This window comes from Balaenoptera musculus, chromosome 3 (assembly GCF_009873245.2).
Source record: "Balaenoptera musculus isolate JJ_BM4_2016_0621 chromosome 3, mBalMus1.pri.v3, whole genome shotgun sequence".
NCBI lineage: Eukaryota > Metazoa > Chordata > Mammalia > Artiodactyla > Balaenopteridae > Balaenoptera > Balaenoptera musculus.
In genome coordinates this window covers 65,033,760-65,053,297 of record NC_045787.1, presented here as the reverse complement: position 1 = coordinate 65,053,297, position 19,538 = coordinate 65,033,760, and the positions used below count along the sequence as shown (strand labels likewise).

At 35.3% G+C, this 19,538-nt stretch overlaps 1 protein-coding gene across 4 annotated transcripts in view; it reads right to left on the bottom strand.

The window, feature by feature from the left end:
• XRCC4 (X-ray repair cross complementing 4) overlaps positions 1-19,538 on the bottom strand; it is a 279,622-nt gene that overhangs the window by 47,465 nt on the left and 212,619 nt on the right. The window lies entirely within an intron of this gene.

Genomic DNA, 19,538 nt, shown 5'->3' with positions numbered 1-19,538 from the left:
GAATAATATGTCTGTGTAGCATAAGCATTCTATATGGAAGAGGTCCCTCCCTAACTTAGTTTTGCTTTTGTTTTTTTTTATCATGGACTCAAAGGCCATAAGTGGTAGGAAGCAAGATTTAAATTTAGGGGGAATAACACTTGGCTAGTGTAAATGATAGTGCTGATAAGGACAGCTATTGCAGAGAATGCCATGGTGGCATATCCTTGCTAAAAGAGTTCTCATTTCTCATAGTACCAAATTAATTTTCATCTGCATGTCCTATACAAGAGTGTCATAAAAGAAAATGAGATTCATTTGAAATGAAAGGATGTGCTGAAATAAAGTGTCAGAATAAGATGGATGGAACAGGCAAAGAGGTAGGTGTGATTCCAAGCGATTTTACACATTGTTTCTGCCAATCATTTTGGAACTCTTTCAAACGGTACATCAAATAAAGTCAATCTCAAGAGAGATTTGTAATTTATATAATTTATACTTTGGCAAAAAGCAATGCTAAATATCACTGCTGCTGCTATCTGGAAAGAAGAGCAGAGGAGGAAAAGGAGATCAAGGTCATGCTTATTTGCTACTTCTCTCTTATCTTCCACTGCAGAGCATCAAACTGTATCTTGAATCTGACAATACATCACCCCTTTCATCTTTCATCTGGATTAGAGCAGCCTTTTAACTGGTCTTCCAGAGTTCCACTTGGGACCACTTTCAATCAATCTGCCATAGAGCAGAAAAAGTGATCTCACAATGTAAATCAAATAACAAAATTCACTGTTTAAAACCCTGCAAGTTTCCCAAAGCACAAAGAATAAAATCCAACCTCCCTTACTTTGGGCTCTAAGCTCTGCATGATCTGGCCTGCCTACCTCTCCGTGTGTGTGTGTGTCTGTGTGTGTGTGTGTGTGTTAACCTCCTGTGTATGTTATTACCCAACCGTGCCGAGTTTCTATCCACCTTAGAACATTTGCATATACCCTTCCTTCTTCACAGAATACCTCACTTCTAAAAGCCTATTCTTTCTGTTTACATGAAGCTTAAATATTACCTGCCTCGAGTCTTTCCTGACCACGTATCTCAGCTCCCTGTTTTTAGCATACATCATAGTGTATGATTAGTTTTTATATTTGTCAACTTTTTACAAAGTTACTTTCCTAACATGGAAGCTCTATGATGACAGAGTGGTGTGTGTCTTTTCTGATGGCATCTTTTTATGTACAATTTTTTATTACAGAAATGTAAGGTAGATTATTCTATAATAATCTTACATTATTCTAATGTAAGGCACATCATTGTTTCTTTTACTTTGAAATAATAGCACAGTGTATTAAAAAGTGTGTTCCATACTAATACATGATGTTTGACGAAAAACTGGTCCTAGGTCAAACAATTCTTTGCAAGTGCTACAAACTATATGTTCTTCTTGAGGGTCCCTGATGCACATTAGGATACTGAAAGCTTCGAAAAGTAAAGGAATGCTTTCAGTTTTACTCAATCCATTGATTACTGTATTTGTAGATTCTGCAAATTCCTTCTTCATTTTCTTACTTAGTAGCATTTATTAACCTCTTGAGGTATTACTGTTCAACATAAGAAACTTTGAGAAATGTTCTAGGGAAGAACAGTTTGCTCATTGTCTTTTCTATTTACCTACCTAAATGTATTCAAGGATTTCATCACAGCACCAAATGGTTCTCCCCAAAACCCTCCTATTCTACAAAATGTCTTTAAATGTCCTAAAAATGCCTTTAAAAGTTCTAAAACAATGTCAAGAGGTGGAAGAAAAGCATGATCACTAAAGCTAAGTAAATTTATATGAACTAGTAATAAATCACTAATAATTTACGCATACCTAAAATTCAGGCCTACATCCAGATTTTCCATTTTGTGTTTTATTTTTGAAACATGGTCCTTTAACCATAATTATGCTAGTTTTATTGTTATTGTTCTTATTATTATTTTATTTGTTTTGTTTGTTTGTTTTTTGTTTTTTTTCTTGTGATCTCATAAGGCAACCAGAAGTCCTCTCAATCAATTCCTACAAAGCTATTCAGGTAGAATTTGCTGCTAATGGTAATCTCTTGGTATGGTTTTTATAGACCACACATATTCTTTGAAGTAATGTAAGTATTACTTGGATGTCCACTGCTCCTAAAACATTTTTGTTTAGCCAGTTCACTAGAAGTTTCACTGATAGTCATAAATACTTGGAGTACATGACTTTTTATAGCATAATATAGTGAAGATAAATTTCCATTGGTGAAGCTATTTTTTTACTCCTTGAACTATTTTGGTTCAAAACACCAAAAACTTAAACCTTGAATTCAATTATACTGAATCTTTGTTCCTGTTGTTCCCATTATCTTTTGATTATTTCTTTGGCACAAAATACTATTTGAGTAGAAAAAAATCTCTAAGTTTCGTCTCTGTAGTTAGGAACTTTTGTAGATATACATGCCATTGGTTAAGCACAAGTATGTCTGTTAGCCTACCAACAGATGGTGTAAATAGTTAGTCATGGTCATTTTCTTTTTGTCATATTTTATTCTTTAGTCCACAGAGTGTTTAAAGTATTATTTATACCTATTTATGATAAAAAGAGAAAAAGACAAGAGTTAAACATCTTTGACCGTTTTGGAAAAGAGATAGAAAGAGTTAAAGTTAGATATTAATGACATTATTAATATCTACAATTTTATAAATGAAACCAACTTTAAAATATCTATACATTGGTTGCTTTTATAGTGTTAATTTAAGAGAAACTTTTGTAACCTACTCTGTTCAAAATTGCTTCTGTAGTTATAAATTCTTGTATATTCTAACCTTTTTCTTAGGTAATCTGATGTAAAATCACATTCATTCACTCATTTATTAATTCAAGAAATATCTCATGTTTGTCTAACACTCAAAGTACAAGTATCTTGCTAAGTGCCATGGAATACAGAAGGTGCCAGGGCACTACCTCAGCATTCAAGCAGCTTAAAAACCTAGTATGGAGGTAATTCACATACATAAATACTAGGCAAAATGGATTAAAAATTAGATGATGTACTTAATAGCCTACAAGCTCAAAGAGGAAAGATTGTACTCAAGATTTCCAGGAAAGTCTGGTAGAAGAGGTGACTTTTAAAGGCTAGGACTATAAAAGAAGTAGGAAATAAGAATTTTCAAGCAGAGAGTTTAGGCAAAACAAAACCATAAAAGTGAAGGGATGAGAAATATTTGCAGAATTTCAGTAAGTCTGATTTGAGAACAGTAACTGATAAATAAAGCATAGGGTAGTATTAGGAGATAAGATTGTGGAGGTTTGGTCATGAAAAAGGACATCATTTTCTTTGGGAGAGGAGGGAAGAAGCGATGGTGATATATAAGACGAGTATGACTGGTGACAAATAATAAGGAGTGGAGAACATCTTCTACTGGGTCTATGACTAGAGACAAAGTCGCTGGTGTGGTGGTAATGTATCCATGGAAAGAACAGCTTAGTCAGATGACAAAAATGGAGATCCATATCTTTATTTACATTTTAAATTATAACTGTTAAATAAAATTACATTGAGCAAGAAATGGGCCAATAATAAATCTCACTATTATTTCTATTGTTTATGACAATAGGAACTAATTCTAGTTCCTATATATACTATATACTGAGTTTAAAAAGATCACTTTATCCTGTCACTAAATCTACAATAAAATAAAGACTTAAGTTCCTCTCTTTTCTAGTGAACTAAGAAAAATCCAAAATATATTTTTTGTCAGCTGGTCTAGAAAATAAACAAAAGACACACATTTGATGAAATTGTGAATTTATGAAAAAATAATTTCATTAATATGTGATTGATCAAACAACTAAACCAAAAAAAAAAGGTGGGGGGGAGGAAAGAATGAATTGCCGGTCCATTCAGTTCACTGGGATGTTAACTAGCCTGTAAGTATGAGAATAAAGAAAGAGTCCTGCTGTGTTCAACTTGCAGAACTGTAAATTATTTTATCTACAAAAATAAATCATTTCATTAATTTTGGAAATATGGTACAATTCAAAATTTCATTTATATGAAATAAAATAATGCCACTTCATTACCATAAGGCAAACAGTGGGAAAGTCAAATGTATATTTAAAGATTTACTTCAAATTAGATACTAGAGCTTAAGTTTGTGGGTAATGAATACCACAAAACACTCTGAATTCTTCAGCAGAAAAACATTTAGTCAATCCCAATTATTCTGGAGGATACTTACTAGAATTAGTAATAATTGTAAACAGAAAGTGCTCTCTGCAAGTGTTTTCCAAAATCCCATGAGACACTCCAGTAAAAGGTGTTTTAAATTCAAACACATTTGGGAAATGTTGATTCAATAAAGCTAACATGTAAACGTTCACTGTGAATCTCAGGGAAGGGCTATAGCCTGCAAAGTCTCCCCAAAGCAGATGGCTAGGGAACCTCTTATTTGCCAGACAGTTCCTTTTTACTATTTCAAGGAACAAACTCTGAGATGCTGCTTTATGAAAAATGATGGGATTCAGTTTTCCCTACAAACTTTGGTAGTTTTGCTTCACCTTTCTTTATGTCTTATTCACAGAATGTCCTCAAGTCCCACATCTTGCCCTACACCTCAAATATATATAAATACACACACATACACACAATATATATGTCACATTTATACAAATACAAAATTTTAAATATGTATGTATCTTTCATATCTACCTACCTATCAAAATTTACCCTCTCTGAGCAATGCCCCAGGATCCAGTTGTTTTCTCCTTCCCTTTCTCCCAAATCAAAAGTCTTAACACATGGTGTCTCCGAATCAGGTGTCATAGAAAAGCACCTAATAAATTTAAATGATTTGGCAGATAAAGTTGGTAATAATCAGGTGTACAGAAATTTTAAAAGCATAGGGCTATCTGTCTTAACCTAAAGAAATAAACCATAAACAGTAAATGAAGTTTGAAGGTGGATTAAGTCAGATGGAAGATGTTCTATTCTGCTGATCCAACAACTATTCTACATAAGCATCTATCCACCTTGTTTACGTGTAAGTCCAGTAACAAATTTTTATCCAAGGAAAGCATTGCTATTATTCTTTGGGAAAAGTATTTAAATTTTTCATTGTTCTTCTTCTACCCTTCCCAACACAAAAGAAGAAAACAGAGAAAGAAACAGAAAATAGAGAAAGAAAGAAATAGAGAAAGAAAATTCAGGCAAATTTTATAGGAAAATGACAAAATTTTTTTCATACATATTTTATAAATTTTATAATTGCATAATCCTAGTGTGAACTGTGACGTAGAATTATATAATTTATGAGCTGAAACTACTCTTACTAATGACCTGATCCAATAGTCTCACTTATGTATGAAATTTTAAAAGGAAGGAGAGGTGATAAATGAACTCAAAGTCACACAAGCACGTGGCCTAACCAGAGCTTAAAACCCAAATCTTTCAACTCTTTGTCCCCTAGGCTTTCCAATTCACCAGAGTGCCTCCCACATTTTTGTTTTGTTTTGCTTTTGAAAATCTTCACACGTTGCAGAAACATAAGATATAGTAATACATTTTGTGCTTGTATTCTACATACTTACGTGTCTAAATATTAAAAGTTACCAGCAATATTTATTTTATTTCCTTTCTGAATTTATTCATATTCATCTGCTGATTTTGAAGTCTTGACAACACATGCATAACCTACCTAAGCTGAATGAACATAAAACATGACAAAGTAATGATTTTTGTGAGTGTACATTTCTCCTTCAAAAGTGATACTATTATTGGGACTTCCCTGGTGGTCCAGTGGTAAAGAATCCATCTTCCAGTGCAGGGGACATGGGTTCGATCCCTGGTTGGGGAACTAGGATCCCACATGCTGCGGGGCAGCTAGGCCCGCATGCCACAACTGCTGAGCTTGCATGCCACAACAGGAGAGCCTGCGTACCGCAAACTACAGAGCCCGTGTGCTCTGGAGCCTGCGTGCCACAACTAGAGAGAGAAAAACCGCATGCTACAACTAGAGAGTAACCTGCACATCACAACGAAGAGCCCGTGTGCCGCAACAAAAGATCCCGCGTGCCGCAGCAAAGATCACGGGTGCTGCAGCTAAGACCCAACACAACCCCCCCCCCCAAAAAGTGATACTGTTATTATCATGCCTAAAGAAAAGCACATCTTTACCGGCCAATATTCACAGGGGTGGTAATTTTGTAGCATTCTACAAATCTCTGAATAGTGACTATTGACAAAAGGATAAAAATTCAATTTATTTAGATTAGAGAAAAGAAAACTGTAGAGAACTTAGACTTCTTTGTATTAATTTAGAAAATCCCTGAGCTCTCTAAATTACTACATGAGCTCTTAAACAAGAAGTCACAAATAATGAAAAATTTCCTTTTATGCAAATAATAAGATGAAACAAGATTGTTCCCAACTATTTTTCAGTCAAGAAACTGCTAGCTTGAGCCTTAATAATGTGCTTTTTAAGTGTCCAAGTAATGAAGATTTATTTTTAGCAGAGAATCCTTATAAATCACATGGTACAGAATATAATCAGAGTACTTGAAATGTAGTTATCATGCAATAAGTATTCATAAAATGAATGAAATACAGATAGACATTTAAGTTTTGACTTTCTTGAACAGAATTAATAAAAGTATCCACTTTGTATATCATTCTATATAATGTATACAGAATCACATTTTTATAATTTCTCAATTGTTAAAAACTGAATTTAGTCAAGAATATTTCAGTTCTCTGTTCTGGATTAAGTAAATTTAATGTATTACATAAGGGAGATGTCCAGTTTCATTTCTGATATGTAAAGAGCTTGGAAGTCATCACTCCTATCCTTACAAATAAAGCTGAACAAACTGAACATCAGTTTGTTGGACCAATCAGATAATTGAGATTGGAGAGCAAACCACCACCTCAAAATCTGGAGAGATAGGTTAATCCAGATTATCAAGGCTGAGATCTGTTTCCCTGGAGTTGAGGACCCGGGAGCCATAAATTGGTTAAATGGCAATGCATTGCTGGAGGCTGAATGTAGACTAGCTGGAGATTAAGAAACTCCTGGCGGGGGGTGGGGGGTGGGCACAGTTTTGGGGAATCCCCACCCTTTCCTGGATTTTGCCTCCAGGAATCCCATCAGGTTCTCATAGTGAAGATCCAAGAAAGATCCCCTCCTGATTCTAGCAGGTGGGAGGGAATGAGTCATCTTTGTGAAATATGCCCAGACTCTCTGTAACAAAGGCCTACTCTCCAGGGAAAAAGACTTGATCTGAGTTTCTTCCCACATGGGGTAAGGATATTTCTCATGCTCCAGCCTCCCTCCCTTTCTTATTTCACTTAAGAGGAGAGGGGGAAAAAGAGCTGTAACACCAGATAAGCACTTGTGAAACTCACAGCCCCAAGACACAGGCCTGCTAAAAGACTGATATTTAATCATAAAAAGGTAGAATGCCTTTCTCCTACACCATACCATCACACCAATAGGGTTTCAGTAAAACACAGTTGATTAGAGTTGAAAGAGCTGGAAGATGCAGACTCTCTTTGAGGAGAAGTATTCAGGGAAGTCCAAAGATAAGAGGAGAGACAAAAACAAGGGCACCGGGGGAATCTGAAGCTTCTGACAATAAACATTAGATACAGCACAACTCCTAGCACAGTAACATAAATCCTCACATCAAAGTCCTCTTCAGCTCCTATTACTCAATACATGTCCAGCTTTCAACAAAAAATTACATGGCATGATAGACAGCAAGAAAAAAAAACCAGTGTTAAGAGTAAAAGCAAGCATTAGAACCTGACTGAGACATGGAATAGATGTTGGAATCATCACACAGAGAATTTAAAATAATTACAATGAATATGTTAAGGGTGCTAATGGAAAAAGTAGACAATTTGCAAGAACAGATGAACAATGTAAGCAGAGAGATGAAGACTCTAAGAAAAAAATCAAAATGAAATGCTAGAAATCAAAAGCACTGTAATAGAAATGAAGAATATATTTGATGGGCTCATCAACAGACTGCACACAGCCAAGGGAAAAAAAAAATCAGTGAGCTTGAAAACAGGTAAACAGAAAGTACCAAAACTGAAATACAAAACATTAAAAGAATGAAAAATGACAGGATATCCAAAAACTATGGGACGATTTCAAAAAGTATAACATATGAATAATTGGAATACACAAGAAGAAAGAAGAGGAAGCAGAGTAGAAGAAATATCTGAAGTACTAATGTCTGAGAATTTTTCAAAATTAAAGACAGAAAACAAGCCACATATCCAGGAAGGTCAGAAAATACCAAACTAGACAAACAACAGAAAAAAAAAATAAAACAAAAAACATACACCTAGGCATATCATATTCAAATTGCAGAAAACTAAAGACAAAGAAAAAATCTTGAAAGAGGCAAGAACAGGTAAGATATCTTACCTAGAGAGGAACAAGTAAAGAATTACAGTGGACTTCTCATCAGAAACCATGCAAACAAAAAGAAAGTGGAGTGAAATATTTAAAGTGTTGAAGAAAAAGCCCAAAAACCTAAAAGTCTGTATCTAGTGAAATTATCCTTCAAAATCAGAGAAATAATGCTTTTCTCAGAAAACCAAAAAAAGATATAATAGACAACAAAACATAATAATCCTAAGTGTGTATGCAACTAATAACAGGGTCAAAATACAAGAAGCAAAACTGATAGACCTAAAAGGTATAACAGACAAATCCACTATTAGAGTTGGAGATTCAATACCCTTATTTGAGTAATTGACAGATCAAGCAGGCAGAAAATCAGTAAGGATACAGTGGGCCTGAATAGCATTATCAATCACCTTGATTTAAATGACATTTATAGAATGCTTCATCCAACAACAGCAGGATACACACTCTTCTCAAGCTCACAAGTAACATTCACAAAGATAGACCATCCACTGGGCTATAAAACATAGCCTAACACATTTAAAAGAACAGAAATCATACAAAGTATGTTCTTAAACCATAATGGAAATAAACTGGAAACCAGTAACAGAAACGTTACAGCTGGAAAATTCCAAAGTATTTGGAGGTTAAACAACATATTTCTAATTACTTTCAAACAACATACTTCTAAACACATGGGTCAAATAAAAAATCTCAAGAGAAATTTTAAAACTTTGAAGTAAATGAAAAGGAAAATACAACTTATTAAAATTTGTGGGACGGATGAAAAGCAGTACTTAGAGGGAAATTTATAGCTTTGAATGCATATATTTGAAAAGAAGAAAGATCTAAAATCAATAACCTAAGCTTCCATTTGAGGAGACAGAAGAGTAATTAAGCTTAAAGCAACCAGAAGAAAAGAAACAGTAAATATTAGAGCAAAAAACAATGAAATTGGAAACAAAATAGCAATAGAGAAAATCAATTAAACCAAAAGCTGTTTCACGAAAAGATGAATAAAAATTATTACATTAGACAATGTATATGGAAGTACCTTGTAAACTGTAAATATTTTATATAATACTGAATTTATTCATTAATTTAAAATATGTTCAAATAAGAAAATCAAACATTTGGGGGAGGACTGAACATAGTACAGATGGTGAAAACATTGACAGCAATGCACAGTCTTTTGCATAATTTATGGATGAGATATATCACAAGGATTTTATGATTAGATTCTAGATACCTGTCTGCACTTCCATCCTGAATCATCTATAAGGTTAGCGAAGAAAACTATTTGCATTACAAAATGGTGTTGTAAATTGTCAGGCTGAAATAATCAAACATCAACATTAATAAAATTTAACTGAGCTTTATTTTTCAACCCTTTGGATTAACTTTTGCAGAATAAGGTCTAGAGAGCTGTGCTACCTTCTCCCTGTTGCCCTGGGATGTTGAGTTGTACATTGTTTGAAAACAGATTTCCTTGTCAGATGGATAAGCTTCTGCCAATAATTCTGCACTGAAGATTTTTCTTTTTCTTCCTCATACTGTCCCTGAAACCTTATGAATGGACCAAATACCAAATCCACTGACAGATCTAGTATGTATGCCTTTCATTTCCAATTGCCTATCTAAGAATATGCTGACTAGAACTGTGTGTGTATACATACATATATTATGTATATACACACACAATGCACATATATACATATACGTATGTGTGTATATATGTATGAATGAAAGCATATATGTGTATGTATATGTGTACATACACACACACACACACACACCCCTCTCCTGTTGGTTCTGTTTCTCTGGAGAACCTTGACTGACACAAAATTTTCTATTTGTTCATTTCTGCCTTAGGCTTCCCAGTGACACTGATGCAATGCTTAGGTCTTTGACATTTAGGACCAAGAAGATGGCTCATGTTACTGGAATAATGATGTTCAATAACTTTTTATTTTCATCTGATCTAAGCAGCAATGGGAAAATACGTTTTCACATGATAAAAGTCCCAAACAACGAATTCTGTTCTTAATTCCATCTTTACTACCAATTAAGAAATTTTTAAGGAAGCCTTTTTATAAGGGCTTCAAGATACACACTACACATTAGTATGTATTTTCAATCTAGCTAAGAATAATAAAAACTTTCACCAAAACCTTGCAATGTTTTATGATCACAAATTTTTACAGTATGTCAAGTGTGTTAAGTCGTTATGCTACATAGCTACAAATGTTAAACAATTATTTTCAAATAAAAATTACATAATAATAAAGAGAAACATTTATTATCATTAGATATACACTATGCTATGTGTTTTACATGGGTTATCTCATTCAACATCAAAACAAGAGGAAAGAAACAAACAAAAAACTACAAGCTATGACCTCTTAATATGACCTTTAACAGAGAAGAAAAAAGTTTAGTGATATGAAGTAATTTGCCTGAGGTCAAAAAAGCTGGGAGCTCATGATTCTAAAGCCTGTGTTCTTAACTGCTATTTAACCAAGAAATGATTTTGAATGAATAGAATTCATTCCACCTTTCCAAACCAGTGACTGACTATGTGTTGACTTTGTTGTAGTTATTGAAGAACAGAGGCCAGTGGTACGCAATTCTTTTGAACAATTTCTAGGATAGGAATGTGACTAGCAGATAATCAGATTAGTATAAATATCTGAAAATAGCATTTAATATAGTCTTTGAAGCAGAAAATGCTAGGAAAAGGTAATAGCAACTATCTTTCAACAGTTTAACGCATATCTGTTTAATTTATAGCAAACATTGAAATTAACAAGAAACTGATGTGTGGCAAAAAACTGATTTTGATAGCAATATGTGTTCACTGGGACCTCACTGTTACCACTATAGAGTGAGATCTGCTATTAGGCAGGCTTATTTTGGAGTATACTATTTAGACATGGATCTATATCCTTACTTTGCCATATCCTTGGGAAAGTTCGCTTGGGAAAGCTCCCTGTATCTCAGTTTCTTCATGAGTTGAATGAGGATAACAAGACCTACCTTGCAAGACTGTTGTAAAGACTAGAGAGAATCTATGTAGTGAATGGTGAAAACATAGTAGGTGCTAAATAAATTATGGCTGCTGTTATTATTGCTATCATTATTACTGTTATCACAAATAAATGTAGAGGGTTGCCTGTATTATAAAGAGTGGATCTTGGAGAATCACTTCAGAGAGCCACTAAGTGAGGGTGGAGACCACAGTTGGCTGCTTTGGGCGTGGAATAAAGGTGACAAGCTGTCAGACGGAAAAGCACATGTGTGAGTCAGAAAGGTCAGAGAAGAACTGTAACAGGGAGCTTCTTTTAGAGATTTTAGGCATGAAGTTGATTAGCGGAGAAAGGATACTGAAGTTCACACAGACAGACCAAGTCACATTCCACTGGTCCCAAGAGTCACATTTAGGTTTCAGTCAGAGATGTGTGGTGGCTGCTAAATTATTCTAGAACCTCACCCAGCTACGGATATTCTCTTACTAACCAAGAATTAAGGGCTGGATCTGCTGGCTTTTCTAAAGGAACACATGACAAGGTCAGGGGATGTTTTACACGAATCCCTCTTCTGATTCAAGCAAACTTTGAAAAAGGTAATAGCGAGCTCCTGTGAAAAGTCATGTTTTTAAGTTTTTGTAAATCAGATGCTACATCTCAGGAGGGTGGAGAGAGAGCAGAGGTAACCACAGTCCATGCCTCCACCCCTCTGAATAAAGCCCAAAGGAATTACCCACAGGACCAGAAAAAGTTATACAATGCAGAATTACAAGAACATACTCATGGTTCTCAGGGGGATTTATTACTTTCAATTTACCAAAGCTATTGTGATGAAACAAACATCCCCCCTCACTTTGATTGATATTAATTTGTTGCACAATATAGCACCCCAGCCAGTTTCTCTTTGCAGAGTATTTCCCAAAACTATGAACAAATCAGAATGATTCTGAAAAGATACTAACTTTCCATTCCTTTGTTTTACACAGAGATTCCAAAGACAGCTTGATGACCTGTTTTTATTTACAAAACATAGTAACTCCCCCACTTACCTCTCAATCTATCCCTTCTCTTTCCTGGGATAGTCCAAAAACTCCCAGAATCCAACTCTACATTCTTTACAGTTTTTAAAAATTATTTTAAATTCTACAAGTCATACACGAATGTACTTAGACTGTACTTTAGATAAGGCTAAAATCTCCTTTGAGATACTCACCCCCGCCCCCAATTCCAACCCCCATCTGCATGAGAGGTAGCCATTATTAACAGTGTATATGTAACCTTTCAAAACCTTTATTCACCAATAGAAAATACTTGCTATTTTCTGTTCTGTTTTTTACCAATTTCCATTATAATGTATGTACAATCTTGCAACTTGCTTTTATTAAGTTGTAAGAAATTCTAGGGTACACATATTCATTTATAGAGGCTAAAAGATTAGTGGAAACAATGGTGGACACACAGCAGGTTCTAAGAACCTGTGCACAACCATGAAATTTTGGGTACGTTACTAACTTCACTATCTTCATTTCTGAATAATCTTCCATCTCCCTCTCTTACAGGTTTTGTGTAAAAACTAAATGAAGTAATATGTGTGTGTGCTTTAAAAGCTGTACAGTTTTATATATAAATAAAATGTGATTTCTTAAATATTATCTGGAAAATAAAATCAGGTAGTGCTACTATTCTAAAACTATATACTATAGGTATTTAACTCAAAATTTTAACCAAGAAGTACCACAATATTGAAACATTTAGCTAGTGGCATAGCATTCCTAGCTTTGAATGCTTCATTGGAAGCATTACATCAAAGGTTTAATCATGAGAAAATAAATTTGCATGTAAGCTCAAGTTATTAAACTGTTTACAAATTTGATTCTTCATTCTGTGAGCTTCTGTGCTTGATCCTAGAGTAAATGAACAGCAGCCCTAATGTATTAAACAAGTTAGAATAACTAAATCAGAAAACAGATTTGCAAAACCATGACATTTAAAAATATTTTAAAATTTATCCCAAATCTACTATTTTAGTAAAAACAACTGTGTAAATTATTTCAGTTTAAGTTACAACTCTTTTTAGCAAAATGCTCTTTATAAGATATAAGCCTGGAAGGTCTGCATTTTAAGTAAATTCAGACATTAAGATTCTTGGGGGAAATAGTTAAAAAAGAATGCACTACAAAGTCCCCCTCATTTCTAGTTTTTTTCAATAACAAACAATATCACCTTCACCTAAACTGAAAACTGCCATGTATTTGTTCTGTTTGCTTTTCATTATGAATTACTCACTTTTGGTGGGGAGGGGGGAGCTGGGGGTTCAGAGAAGGTTTTGGGGGAGTGACATGTTTTTCAACCTTTCCAATTTCCTTTATTTGAAACACATTACTTCACACTATTTCTTCAGCATCTCCAAGTTCAAAGGGCTACTTAATTTTCACTGCTTAACATTAAAACAAAAAAGAACCATGGGCTCAACATCATTAATCATTAGAGAAGTGCAAATCAAAATTACAATGAGATATCATCTCACACCTGTCAGAATGGCCATCATCAAAAAATCTAGAAACTATAAATGCTGGAGAGGGTGTGGAGAAAAGGGAACACTCTTGCACTGTTGGTGGGAATGTAAATTGATACAGCCACTATGGAGAACAGTATGGAGGTTCCTTAAAAAACTAAAAATAGAATTACCATATGATCCAGCAATCCCACTACTGGGCATATACCCAGAGAAAACCATAATTCAAAAAGACACATGCACCCTAATGTTCATTGCAGCACTATTTACAATAGCCAAGTCATGGAAGCAACCTAAATGCCCATCAACAGATGAATGGATAAAGAAGTTGTGGTACATATATACAATGGAATATTACTCAGCCATAAAAAGAAATGAAATGGAGTTATTTGTAGTGAGGTGGATGGACCTAGAGTCTGTTATACAGAGTGAAGTAAGTCAGAAAGAGAAAAACAAATACAGTATGCTAACACATATACATGGAATCTAAGAAAAAAAAAAAAAGAGGTCATGAAGAACCTAGAGGCAAGACGGGAATAAAGATACAGACCTACTAGAGAATGGACTTGAGGATATGGGGAGGGGGAAGGGTAAGCTGTGACAAAGTGAGAGAGTGGCATGGACATATATACACTATCAAACGTAAAATAGATAGCTAGTGGGAAGCAGCCGCATAGCACAGGGAGATCAGCTTGGTGCTTTGTGACCACCTAGAGGGGTGGGATAGGGAGGGTGGGAGGGAGGGAGAAGCAAGAGGGAAGAGATATGGGGATATATGTATATGTATAACTGATTCACTTTGTTATAAAGCAGAAACTAACACACCATTGTAAAGCAATTATACTCCAATAAAGATGTTAAAAAAATAAAAATAAAAGAATCACAAAGGGCTCCCAGAGGGAGCTGGTTTGATTTGGAAAATGACTAAACTGGCAAACACACCTCTCAATGGGAGGTGTCACTATTGTCTCCAGCAGCCCTAGAAACAAAGTCCCAAACACACGGAGTCATTAAAAAAAAAAAAAAAAAAAAGAACCATGGGAAAGTACTGACGTATATACATATATGTAAAAAATATTACACAAAGCCATAACATTTTGGGGGGGGGTGTCAATGTGATCATAGCAAGATAACTCAGAGATGAGTTAAGATCCTGAAACACAACTAAGAGTGATTTCCAAGTACATTCATGTCTGAGAAGGAAGGCGGGGCAGATGGAACATGTATCTAATGTTACCAAGAGTTAGATGCCAAGAGTGAAGGCAAACTGTAAGAATTATTTGAGGTCAATTTAATCCAACTCTAAATTATAAATCTAAATGAACATACACATTTAATGAATTAGTGGAATAAAGTAGATTATAAAACTCTCATTGTATAAATCAGAACAATGAGTCATATGACAGTTTTAGGACCCATTTTAATGCTTTATAGTTTGTGCCAATTTCTCTAAATAGAGAAATTCTGACCACTGGTACTTCAAATTTTCACTCATAGGAAAAAGTAAGCAATAACACAATGACAGATGCTCAGACTAGGTACACAAAAATGAGAGAAATGAAAATTATAACTATCCATTCTACAAATTAGGTGAACAGCAGAAAAAGCACACGGAATCTCAGAAGACCACAGGCTCCCAGCCCTAGCTTCAATATACTAAAACATTTTGGATCACAGTTTCTTCAAATATAAAATGAGGGGGTTGGACTATATCTTCAATGTTCTCTACAACCTATGATATTTCATGGGAAAAATTTCGTAATGGTAGTGGGTTTATAAAACCTATGATTTGAATGCCAAAAATGGTAACCTGGGAAATTTTTAATGGCTTGTGGAATATTTATTGCTGTCAACTAATTCTTTTTTTCAAAAACCACTTTTTCTGGGTCTGCCTACAGAAATAATTACATGTTATCTGTAGGCAATGTGGAAAATAGAGACAAACCCAACCAAGAAAAAGAATGACCTATAATCACTACACAAAGATAACCTGATCTGTTAACATACCTGTTTCCATATCTATTGTTATATCAATTACTGTAATGTATTCAATCCAGTGGTTTTCAAATTTTTTTATGCACAGAATCATTTTTTTCTAAAGAAAATCTCACATGTAACCTTGATATGTACAAGAAATAAAAGTGAAAATACTCTGAAATGGTGATGAAGGGCCAGGTATTTTCTGAGGTGATTGTCAACACACTTCTATGGAGTCCTGTACTCAAAGAAGTACTGTTTTACAACCATTGACTTAATTTCCTAATGCTGGCCATTTACACTGTTTCTGTGGTTTTGTTTGTTCGTGTGTTTGTTTTTGCTTTTATAAATAACATTCAGATCTTTGTGCACAGTCATGGTTATTTCCTTAGGATAATTCCTGGAGGCTAAATTTCTGGATCAAATGGTTTTAAGGTATTCATTGTCATACCAACTTATCCTAAGGATCACCCCTTGTATAGTATAATCGTAGGGATAATAAATTTTAGCATTGGAGGAGGTTAAGGTTTTGTACGTAGTTGGTGCCGTACGTATTTGATACTATTCCTAACAAGGATAATCTGAGTGCGGCTTCGCAGGCTGCGAACACCAGTAGGATGATTGGTATTATGCTGGCTAAGGTAAAGTGTGAGTTTAGGATTATTAGGGTTGCCATGATGAATAGTGATAATATTATGCCTTCTAGACACAATGGTGAGGACATTAAGTGGGATCGATATATTAGCAGCCCTACAAGGGATATTAGGAAAGCTATAATAATATTTATGTACACTAAAGATACTTGGTAGTTATGAGTTTAGTCATAATCTAATGAGTTGAAATGATTTGTTTTATTTTAAACTAAATACCATATTCAGTTCATTCTAGCCCCTTTTGAGTTCATTCATAGGCTGTGTTAATTGCCAATAATGAGATTAGAAGTAGAGCTATGGTGAGTATTGTTTTTAGATTATTTGTTTGAGTTGCCCAGGGGAGGGGCAGTAGGAGGGCAATTTCTAGGTCGAAGAGGGGGAATGTGATTGCTACTAGGAAAAATTTTATAGAAAAGGGCAGATGGGCGGATCCTATGGGGTCAAATCCACATTCATAGGGACTTGTTTTTTTTTGTTTAAGTGTTTAGCTGAGGGAGTCAGAAGGCGATGAGTACGAGCAACGAGACCAGTGCTGTATTTGTTAGTAGGGTTATTATTAAGTTTCTTATTCTTTTTTGGAGTGTACCAAAACTAACTGATTGGAATTCAGTTGTACTAATTAATACTAAAAGAATTATGAGCCTCATCAATAGATGGATACGTAAAGGAATAGTCACACACATCTACAAAATGTCAGTATCAAGCATCGGCTTCAAAGCCGAAGTGGTGGTTGGATGTGAAGTGGAATTTTAATTGGCGCAGAAAACAGACAATAAGGAAGGTGGACCCAATGATTACGTGCAGTCCATGGAACCCTGTGGCCATGAAGAAAGTTGATCCATATACTCCGTCTGAGATTGTAAGTGGAGCTTCTTAATACTCTGAGGCTTGTAGGAGTGTAAAATATACTCCCAGGGCAACTGTAATAAAGAGGGCTTGGAGTATGTGCTTGCGATTTCCTTCCGTAAGGCTGTGGTGGACTCAAGTAATAGACACGCCAGAGGCTAGTAGCACGGAAGTGTTGAGGAGCAGTACTTCTAGAGTGTTTAGAGGGCGAATGCCTGTTGGTGGCTAGCACCCGCCTAATTCAGGAGTAGGGGCGAGGCTTGAGTAATAGAAGGCTCAAAAGAAGCTGGTAAAAAAGAGGACTTCTGAGATGATAAATAAGATTATCCCATATCGAAGCCCTTTTTGGACAATTGGTGTATGGTGGCCTTGGAAAGTGCTCTCTCGAATAATATCTTGCCACCACTGATATGTTGTTAGAGTATTAGTTAGTAAGCCTAATATTAGTAGTATTATTGAGTTGAAGTGGAATCACATGATTAGGCCCGATGTTATTTGGAGGGCTGAAAGGGCTCCTGTAAGGGGTCAAGGACTGGGCTTTACTATGCGGCATGTGTGGGTCTGGTGGGTCATTATTATTGTCATGCAGATATAGGCTTACTAGGAGGGTGAATACGTAAGCTTGAATGAGGGCGACAGCAAATTCAAGAATGGTTAGTAGAGCAAGGATAGTGAAAGTGATAATGGCTGTAAATAGGCTGGTACTTATTAGTACAAGGGTTGTTTCTCCAATTAGATGTATTAGTAAGTGACCTGCTGTGATGTTGGCAGTTAGTCGTACGGCTAGTGCTACTGGTTGAATGAATAGACTAATGGTTTCGATAATTACTAGCATAGGAATAAGAAAAGTAGGTGTGCCTTGTGGTAGTAAGTGTGCTAAGGATATTTTTGTTTTGTTACGGAAGCCTGTGGCAACAGTACCGGCTCATAGGGGGATAGCCATTCCTACATTTATTGAGAGTTGTGTAGTGGGTGTGAATGAGTGAGGTAATATTCCAAGGAGATTAGTGGAGGCAATAAATAGGAACAGTGAGATGAGTATTAGAGATCAAGTTTGTCCTTTAGGACTGTGTACACTTATTAGTTGTTTTGATGTGAGTTTAGTTAATCATTGTTGGATGGAGATTGTACGGTTGTTGATTAGTCGATTTGGTGCGGGGAATAAGATAGATGGGAGAATAATGATTAGAGTGGTAATAGGAATACCTAATATTACTGGGATTATAAAAGGGGCAAATAAATTTTCGTTCATGTGATGTTTCAAGGGGTTTGTTGTTTTTGTGTTTTGGTTGGCACTAGTTTGGGGTTAGGGGAGTAGGAGTGCTTTGAGATTTTTAGTTGGAATAATACAAAAAGGGTTAGGAGTATAGATAGGATAGTAAGGAGTCATGTTGATGTGTCTAATTGTGGCATGTCATTAAGGGGAGTTATAGGCTCTCAATCTTTAACTTAAAAGGTTAACGCTGATTTAGCTTCTTAATGATGTTATAATATTGATGCAGATCATTTTTCAAAGTATTTTAGGGGTACTAATTCAAGGACAATTGGCATGAAGCTATGGTTTGATACACAAATCTCTGAACACTGTCCGTAATACAAACCTGGTCGTGTTGATATTAGGGTTGTTTGATTTAGGCGCCCTGGGATTGCGTCTGTTTTCAGGCCTAGGGAAGGTACGGCTCATGAGTGTAATACATCTTCAGAGGAGATCAGTATTCGGATTGTTATTTCTATGGGCAACACTACTGGGTTACCTACTTCTAGCAGTTGTAACTCCCCTGGTTTTAAGTCTGATGTTGGGATTATATAGGAGTCAAAATTTAAGTCTTTATAGTCAGTGTACTCATAACTTCAGTATCATTGGTGGCCTATATTTTCTACAGTAAGAGACAGGTTGTTGATCTCATCTATCATGTACAGGATTCGCAACGATGGCAGGGCAATTAAAATCAAGATAATGGCTGGTTAGATGGTTCAGATGGTTTCTACTTCTTGTGCGTCTATTGTGCTGGTATGTGTTAGCTTAGTTGTTAGCATTAGTGAGATGATATAAAGAACCAGAGAGCTAATTAAGAAGACAATTATTAGTGTGTGGTTGTGAAAGTGTAGTAATTC